The sequence below is a fragment of the Elephantulus edwardii genome, unplaced genomic scaffold (genome assembly GCF_000299155.1).
Source record: "Elephantulus edwardii isolate Elephantulus edwardi_28Jun2011 unplaced genomic scaffold, EleEdw1.0 scaffold00011, whole genome shotgun sequence".
Taxonomy (NCBI): domain Eukaryota; kingdom Metazoa; phylum Chordata; class Mammalia; order Macroscelidea; family Macroscelididae; genus Elephantulus; species Elephantulus edwardii.
This window is the reverse complement of record NW_006399761.1, coordinates 24,001,030-24,010,684: the sequence shown is the minus strand read 5'-3', so window position 1 is coordinate 24,010,684 and position 9,655 is coordinate 24,001,030.

Sequence of the window (9,655 nt, the reverse complement as noted above, 5' to 3'; positions counted from 1 at the left end):
GGCAGCATCAGGATGGATGGTGAAGAGATTGAGATTGTACATAGCTTTAGTTTGCTTGGCTCCACAGTCAACAGTCTTGGCCAGCAGCCAGGAAATTAAAAGGTGCATTGCCATGGGAAAGTCTGCTGTTAGGGACCTCTCCAAAGTACTGAAGAGCAATGGTGTCTCTCTGGAGACTAAGGTGTGTTTGATACAGGCCATGGTCTTCGCAATCACTTGTTATGCATCAGAGAGCTGGACAGTGACCAAGGAGGATAGAAGGAGAATTGATGCCTTTGAGCTGTGGTGCTGGAGAAGAGTATTGAGAATACCATGGCCTGCTAGGAAAACAAACAGATTTGTCCTGGAAAGGGTTAAACCTGGTGGCTCCTTGGAGGCAAGGATTCTGGGGCTTTGTCTAACATACTTTGGACATGTTGTGAGGAGAGACCGGTCCTTGGAGAAGGACATCATGTTTGGGAGGGTGGAGGGACAGCACAGGAGGGGAAGGCCCTCTATGAAGTGGATTGATTCCGTGACTGGGGTAATCGGGATGGGAGTGTCAGAGACAGTGTGATTGGCCCAGGACAGAGCAGAGTTTAGGGCTGTTGTACATAGGGTCGCTATGAGTCGCAAGCGACTCGACGGCACATAACAACAACAACACAATTCTCTGCTCAGATGCCACCCATAGTTACTCTCTCGTCACCCTGATTAATTACTTCAGGGTGCATACCGCTCTCGCTGACATCTGTGGTCCCTGGAGCCCAGTGGAGGGCACCGTGAGCTGGAACCCACTCAACAGCTAGATATTTGGCTATGATATTGCTGCCAGCAGTATTTTGGGTCTTGTTGTTCAGCTCATCAAAACGTGAGCACCATTAGGACAAGTATGTGGTCTGACTTGTCATAGTGCCATCCCCCCTGCCCCCCAGGGCTCAGCAAATGACTCCGGACATAGCTTAAAACCACTGAATGAAAAGGACCCATCCTTGGGGGGGGGGTGTCTCTTGGAGGCTCTGGTGCTATGGTCCCCACGGGGCTCCATAGGATGGGCAACCTCCCCCCACGTGATTTCCAGCCTGGAAAACCCACTGGAGCAGCGTCAGCTGTGCATTTTGTGTTCTGCTTTATCTTTCTTTGAAAGACTTGAAGAATTGAAACAGCTCACAATGGAGCACTCGCGTATGATTTCCGACTTTACAGAATTCTGGGGAGGGGCAGCGCTCCAGGTGTTTTCTCGGTTCTGTCTGTCTTGTTCGTGTTTCCTTCTGCCAGCAGAGGGCCGATGAGGTGATGCTGTTGTGGTGGCTGTAACGAGGACAGACGTTACTGTGCCTTACCTGATAACCTCCAGGGGTATGTTGTTGTGGTTGTACCTCGGAGCAGGGCCCAGCTCGAAGCTGACCGTCCAGCAGGTTTTCAGAGGCAGCAAACTGCACATGAGTTGACTGGCCATCTTTCTCCTCAAGGAGCCGAAGTATGTTGTTTCTTATCATGAGGGCACTAGTCCTTGGAAAGGGACCTCATGCTTGAAAAGATGGAGAGTCGGCAAAGGAGAGAAAGACCCCTAAGGGGATGGATTGACCTGGTGACTTCAGCAATGGGCTCTAGTGTTGTCAGAGGTGATGAGGCTGGCACAGGAGAGGGCAGGGTTCAGGTCCATTATTCATAGTGTCGCTGTGAGTCATACTCAACTCGAGGGCACCAGAGCTCCCTTCAGAAGCACAGGTGGGCACTTCTTGTCTGACTCCCCACCACAACCCTGCTGGATAGAACATTTTTTAATCCTATCAAGTATATTAGACGTGTTGCATTGGAAAAGTCTGCTGTCAGAGACGTTTCCAAAGTACTGAAGAGCAATGATGTCAGTCTGGAGACTAAGGTGCACTTGATACAGGCCGTGGTCTTTGCAATTAGTTGCTATGCATCAGAGAGCTGGACAATGACTAGGGATGATAGAAGGAGAATTGATACCTTTAAGCTGTGATGTTGGAGAAGAGTGTTGACTATACCATGGATGTTAAGAGAATGAACAGGTTTGTCCTAGAGAGGGTTAAACCAGGCTTCTCCTTGGAGACCAGGATTTTGAAGCTTTGACATGTTTTGGGCATGTTGCAAGGAGGAACTAGTTCTTGGAGAGGGACGTCATGCTTGGGAGGGAGGAGGGACAGCACAGGAGAGGAAGACCCTCAACGAGATGGATTGATTCGTGACTGGGGTAATGGGGATAGGTGTGTCAGAGACAAAAAGATAGGCACAGGATAGAGCAGGGGTTAGGGCTGTTGTACGTAGGGTTGCTATGAATCGCAGGTGACTCAATGACACATAACAACAACAACATCATCAAATATATATGAAAATTTCCCCCAAAGCCTTTGTTCTGAAGTTGCTGGGTTATCAGGGTGACACGGAGCCCAGAAAGCAGATTCTATTCCAGGTAAACGCTGAGTAGCTGCCTGATTACTTCCAGCCATGACCTGCATGGAACCTGTGCCCGCCCTGCTGGAACTAGAGGTGCTTTTGTTGGGAACTGTGGAATTTCTCATTCCCTGGGGAGGGCATGCAGGCTGGAATGAACTAGTTCCATCAAGCAGGAAGCTGCTCTCAGGAGAACACGTGCTCAATGATAGGGCTGCTGAAAAGGCTTAATTTGTTATTGACTGTGTCTGTCTCCCGTGTTTTAACTGCCTTCTGCAGCCCTGAGTGTATGCGCTCAGTGGTCCTTCCCCAAAGCTGCCAGGCAGTGATTCACAGGGAAGGATCCCAGGCCCTGATCACCCCACAAACTCTCAGCAAGAGCTGTTGTCTAAGAGTTTACGAAGGCTCTTGCTTTTTCCTCTAACAAGTTGAGATTTATAACCCAAACTATTTTCTTTCTTTTCCTTTTAAAGCTCTTAAATCAATTTTTTTTAAAAAAAAAAAAGAAAAATAGGAAGGAAGATACTGGGTAGCACTGTCAGCACTAAAGACTGGGTGGTAACCAGGAGAGTTGGAAAGTGAGGAAGGGGAGAGGCTCTTATTCCTTGCATAAGTTTGCCATGCACTTGTCTCAGTCTGAGTTAGACCTGGAAATCTCAGTGCAGCCCCTGCCTGCCGCGTTTGGCCCCTGGGCTCAGCTCATCAAAGCCCCTCAGGCACCCAGCCTGGCAGAGATGTGGGCGCCTTGCTGTGGACCTTTGTATGGGTGGGGAAGTGATCTGCCTGGGAGAGATCTCTCTGCTGGTGAGAAGCAATCACACAGTCTTGCCCAGATATAGGAGGGTCAGGAAGGACAGTCCCATTGTGTCCACCACCGGGGAGAGCTAGAAAAAGATGTGGACAGATTTTAAACTGGCCAAAGGAGCTCTGGTGGTAGGGTGAGTTTTATGTGCTGGGTTGATAGCTGAAAGGTTGGCTGTCCGAATCGACTCATAGCTCCATGATAAGACGGGCATATTCCTCTTGTGAAGAATGGCAGCCTTGGAGACCCAGCAGCAGGTCACTATGAATTGCAATTGACTCATTTGTAAAGGGCGGTGGAAAAGTTAGCAAAGAGTCCCCGATTGGTACAGACAGTAACACACTCAGCTGCAAACTGAAAGGTGGCAGGTTTGAATCCTCCTAGAAGTACCTCAGAGAAAAGGTCTGGCAGTCCATTTCCGGGGTTAAAAAAACAGACCCATCAACCACTGGGAAAAAACATGGGTTGACTAGACAGTAACTGTGGCCAGTAAAGTTAGCAACAGGATTTGAGTTGGTCTTTAGTCTTCAGACCCATTCAAACAGTGCATGGGAAAATGACTTTAGAATGTTCTAATAACTTATTAGTCCACGGCCTTGGTTTCCTGCACTGGCCTAGAGAGCTATGCTTGGTGTTTCTTTTCTCAAGAGCTTTTTAGTCATTTAGTATAAAGAAGAAGTTTGAAGCTGTCGATGATTTCTTCTTGCTTGGATCAATAATCAATACCCTTGGTATTGCAAGTATTGCATTGGGCAAGGCCACTGTCAGGGGCCTCTCCAAAATGCTAAACAGCAATGATGTCAGTTTGAAGACTTAAGGTGCAACTGATTCAGTCCATGGTCTTCTCAGTCACCGAGCTGGATAATGAATAAGGATGACAGAGAAAGAATTGGTGCCTTTGCGTAGTGGTATTGGAGAAGAGAATTGAATATCCCATGGACGGCCAAAAGAATAAACAGATAGATCTTGGGAGAAGTGAAACCAGAGTGATCCTTGAAGGCAAAGGTCATGAAATTTCATCTTTCATACTTTGGGCAGGTTGTTAAGAGAGGCTATTCCTTAGAAAGGGACATCATGCTTGGAAAGGTGGAGGGTCAGTGAAGGAGAGAAAGACCCCCACCAATGAGATGGATTGACATTGTGACTTCAGCAATGGCCTGTGGTATGTCAGAGATGATGAAGATGACACCAGAGAGAGCAGGGTTCAAGTTGACAGTTCATAGAGTCATTATGAGTGCTACTTGACTCGATGGCACCTAACAACAACAACAACACTGTCAAGTCAAATGCCGCTCATAGTGACCCTATGAACAGCAACAGACCCAAACCTTATCCTATCCTGTATCATCCACATGGCCTCTGTTAGGCTCAAGCCCATCGTGGGTTCAAGTCCACAGTCACCGGGTCAGCCCATCTCGCTGGAGGTCGGAGGTCTTCCTCTCTTTTGCTGACCCTCTACCCTTCTTTTCCAAGGGAGTAGCCCCTTGTTGGTAACAGACCCTACACTTTGAAATGAAGTCTCTCCATCTTTGCCTCTAAGGAGCGCTCTGGTTGCACTTTCTCCAAGACCGATTTGTTTGTTCTTTTGGCCATTCATGTGGTATTCCATACACTCCTCCAACACCACGGCTCAGAGACTTGAAAGTTTAGGATGGTAGAAAGCAATTAGGATTGATACGGGAGACCTGGTGCGGTGGGGTTGGCTATTTGAGCATGGTTTTGGAGAGCACCTCAGTCTTGGGTCCCATTAACAGACACTGGATGTCAGGGGCGGGTCGTATTCCTTTATCCCCCACCTCAGAGTACCTACCATACCTTTAGCCTTCCTAAATTTTGATGGCCCAGGGATGAAGATGAACAGGGGGAGTTGAAAGACTTGAATTTATTGGAAGGGATGATTTGGCAACTAATTCAAGTACCTGAATGGCTGTGAGTTTTTTCCGCTTACTAGATGGAGCAGAGTTCCTGGAGGTGGTGCAGCCATCATTATAAACCCAGAGCCACCAAGTCTACTGAGGCTCATGGTGACCCCGTGATTTAGAGTGTATTCGCTCTGTACCATTTTCTTACTTGTAATCATTCAATAATTAACAACAACAATCATTAGAGAACCACCGATCAAGGCTTTCTTCTATAGCATTGCTGGGATTTGAACTTCCAACCTTGTAAGTTGGCTGTCAAGCGCTAAGCATTTGTACTACCCAGGGACTTCAAGCATCACTACAAGAAATTCAGGATAAGAGTTTGACACAGTGAGAAAGGGTGGTTACATTTGGTAGCTGCTTGGGCTTCTTCCAACACTTAATAGTTTTTCTTGTTCAGTTTTTCACTCACAAATGCAAACAAACCCTTCCCCTCAGCAGGGAAGGAGGTGATGCCAGCTCAGACCTCACTACATACAACACTATAGGGGCTCACAGAAGCTAAATGTCTAATACCCCCAAAATGTTGACATCAGGGACAAGGTCTCTATTTTCTAGGGGAGGTTACTGAGGTTAACGATGAAGGAAGGAAGGTACACATGTGGTCCTGCAAGGAATTGTGGGTAAATGGACTAGAGAGTTTAGCCAGATGGTCTCCACTGAGACCCTTCTGCTGCTTTTCTGTAGGACCATGACTGTCATTTCTGTGCCCATCTTGAAATGGAGACTTGTTCCTTATTACTTTGCAAGGATTCTGTACTTATCATACATATACTTAATTACATGTGTGATGGATGGATGGATGGATAGATAGACAGACAGACACATAAATACACATATGGAGCTCTGGTGTCCTGGTGATAAGAAGCAGCGCTGCAATCCCAAAGGCATACGGTTCGAGGCCACCACGCGAGAAGAAAAGGCAATCTCCTCCTGCGTGATTAACTTCTGGACGGTCAGCTATGGGTTGGTTCTGACTTGACAGTACACAACAACAGTCATACATCCCTATGTGTGAGAGAGGTGACTTCTTGAACATGTTAATGGTACTGTCACACTGATTCGGTTTCATGGTGCCACGTTTCAGCTATTTGCTTAAATAATTATCAGTGCTTGAACTAATCTCGAACGCCTCTAGGTATTTGATTCTTCCAAACAAGAATGGAAAATGAATTAATGTCCTTTATTTTTCTGCTACCTGATGTAGATGTGACCATCTTTTCCTCACTTCCGGGGAACGGCTCCGTCCTAACGTTTCATCACAGTCCAGAAGGTAAGTGCTCCTAAGGAGAGCAGGAGAGATGTATCTGGGGGTTAGAGGATTATCTTGAGACACGATTATGAGGTTCAATTCCTAAGCAGTCAGCTGATAAGAAGCTGAGCATTTGGATGTCAGATTTTTACCCTGAGAGGCAGCTGTGGTGGCGTGGTCGGCTGGAAGTTGGGCCACTAACTGCCTTTCTGGTGGTTCAAACCCACCAGTAGCTCCAAGGAAGAAACACGGGCAGTCTCCTCCCCTGTGACTTACCCACCTCCTGAAAACCTGCTCGAGAGTCAGCTGAGTTGGTTACCCCCGGGCAACAATGAACAAATGAGTGATGAAGTTAGAAAACGAACAACAAGAATATCAAACTTTGTGATCTGGACCTCAAGCCACATTCTCTCCCAGCTTTACAGACGCCGACACTGATGAAGTTGGTGGGTGTTGGGCTTCCTCTAGGAGTCCTGGTGGTGCTGTGGTTAAGCACTTAGGAGTTCAAAACCATCAGCTGCTCCTTGGGAGAAGGTTATGGCAATCTATCCCTGGAAGGACTCCCAGTCTTGGAAACTTAGGAGCAGTTCTGGTCAGTCCTATAGCGTCATGAGGAGGTTCAGCGACTCCGCAGCCATTGCTTTGACGTTACTTCTCAGGTTTTCTGTTGATTAGACTTGACCTGAATCAAACCTTGGAGCTATTGTTCGAGAAATGGTTCTCAGTTCTAGTATCAATGGCAGCATAAACCCAAGCAATGAGAGCGTTCAATTTGAGGCTAAAAGTTCTGAAAGGTCTTGTGACACCGAAGCTCTGCTGTAGCGCTGTGGATAATTGAGTTCCTTTCCTCAGCAGATTTCTTGGTTAAAGTGACCATTGAGTCGGGCCACCTCAAGGAGCTGCTGAGTGGCAATTCTTCCACAGTGTTGAGATTTGTGATGAGAGAAACTAAGCAGGAGGTAAGTCGAAGAGCTGGAAGTGGAATTTTTTTAAAATTTTATTAATTTTAATGAACAATTACAGATATTTTGGATTTCCATTCATTCATTGTTGCACTTTTCTCCCTGCCCCCCACAGTTCGCTCCTTTCTTCGAAAAGTAAAAGAAAAATTCCTTCATTGATATACAATCCCCCCCGCCTGAGTACACTCCACTATGCAACCTTCATTCTGGACTCTTGTGATAACCATAATACTCTATGATATATTGCTTTTAAACTGTTCTCTCCCTCATCTGTTTCAATGCAGTATACATTATTGAACCCATCTTTCTCAGTCTCCCCCTAACCCCGAGGTCAGTCCTGTTTTACAACAGTGGTACCATGCAGTATTTGTCCTTTTGTGACTGAGATATTTCACTCAGCATAATGTCCTCCAGGGTCACACATTTTGAATAATATTGCATGAGTTCCGTGTTTTTCAATGCAATGTAGTATTCCATTGTGTGAATACACCATAGTATTGTAGGGACAGGCTGGGCCAGTGGCCATGGTGGTAACTCACGCCGCCCCAGTGTGTACATGCACACAGCAGAAGCAGTCCCACGGCCGGCTCCTACCTGGATGGAAGACTTCGAGCTACACTGTGACCTGCTGATTTGCCTTCTGACTAGAAGCAGGGAGTTCAGACGAGAGCAGCGGGACATGCTGGCAGTTGCTGTGAAGTGTCATTGAGTCATGACTCAGAGCGACCCTGTGAACAACAGATGGGAACCTCGCCCGATTCTGCACCATCCTCATAATCTGACATGCTCAAGCCCATTGCTGGAGCCACTGTGTCACTGTCTCGTTGTGGGTCTCTCTTTCTCTGTCCCTCTTCCTTTCCCAGCATGTCTTTGTTCAAGTTGTTCAAGTGGGATTTAGGAGATTTTTAACTGTAGTCCTGATTAAGTCCTTGACAGGGTCTCAAAGTCCTCGTTCAAATCTGTTGTCCCAGCTCTATAAAACCCATGTGAGTTTAAACAAGACTCTAGTTCTTAGAGACTCTGGGAGCTCTGGTGGCCTACTGACAAGAAGCTGTGCTGCTATCCTGAAGGCATGAGGTTCAAATCCACCAGCTGCTCTGTGGGAGAAGGATGGACAATCTCCTGTGTGATAACTGCCTCTGAAAGCCCACTGGAGGGTCAGCTATGCATTGGTATGTTAGTTCAGTTGGTTCCGACTGGGTGTACACAATAACAACAACAATATAACATAATTTAATCACATTGAGCCTTCATTTTCTTTCTAGAAAATGAGAATAACTATATCTACTTTGTAAGGTTTGGGGAAAGATTAAATGAGCTCATACAAAGAACTTAGAGTGGTGCATGACATATAATACAATCTATGAAGTGTTAATTGGTTGGTGTAAAACAATGCTTATAGGGCTATGCATTGTAATTGTTGTTTGTTATGCACCATCGAGACAGAACTGACCCTCCAGCAGATTTTCAGAGGCAGCTGATTGCACAGGAGAAGATTGCCCATCCTTCTCCCGCAGAGCAGCTGGTGGATTTGAACTGCGTCACTTCAGGATTGTTGCACAGCTTCTTACCACTGGGTCACCAGAGCTCCCTTCATTGCAATTAGCATTTAAGAATCAGAATATGCCCCTGGAAAGCAAAGAATGTCATCAAGAATGAAAACATCGCTGTCAAATCTAGACAGCCTGTTTTCTGGAAATACTGCCAAAGAATAAATATAAATTATGTAACTTGGAAAACTCGTATTAGTACATTTGTCCTGTTGTTGCTGTTGTCATGTGCTGTTGAGTCAGAAATGACTCTTGGCTGACCCTCCAGCAGGTTTTCAGAGGTCGTAAATCACACCCATCTTTTTACTGAGGGCTTTTGGGTTGGCAGTGCAACTTCTTAATAAAAATTAGGAAGAGTGTTTAATAGGGTCAAACTAAGGTGCATCCGATTCAGGCTTTGGTCTTCCCAATCACTTGCTATTTATCTGAGAGCTGGGCACTGAATAAGAATGACAGAAGAAGAATTGATGCCTTTGAGCTGTGGTGTTGGTGAAGAGCACTGACCATTCTGTGGACGGCCAAGAGAACAAACAGATATGTCTTGGAGAGGATGCAGCTGGAGTGCTCTTTAGAGGCAAGAATGATGAGGCTTCACCTCACATACTTTGGACATGTTGTTAGGAGGGGCTATTCCTTGGAGAAGGACATGATGCTGGGAAGGGTGGAGGGTTGGCGAAGGAGAGGAAGACCCTCAACCAGGTGGACTGACACAGTGACTGCTGTGATGAGCTCTAATGAGTCAGGAAGTGTGAGGAAGGGGCACAGGA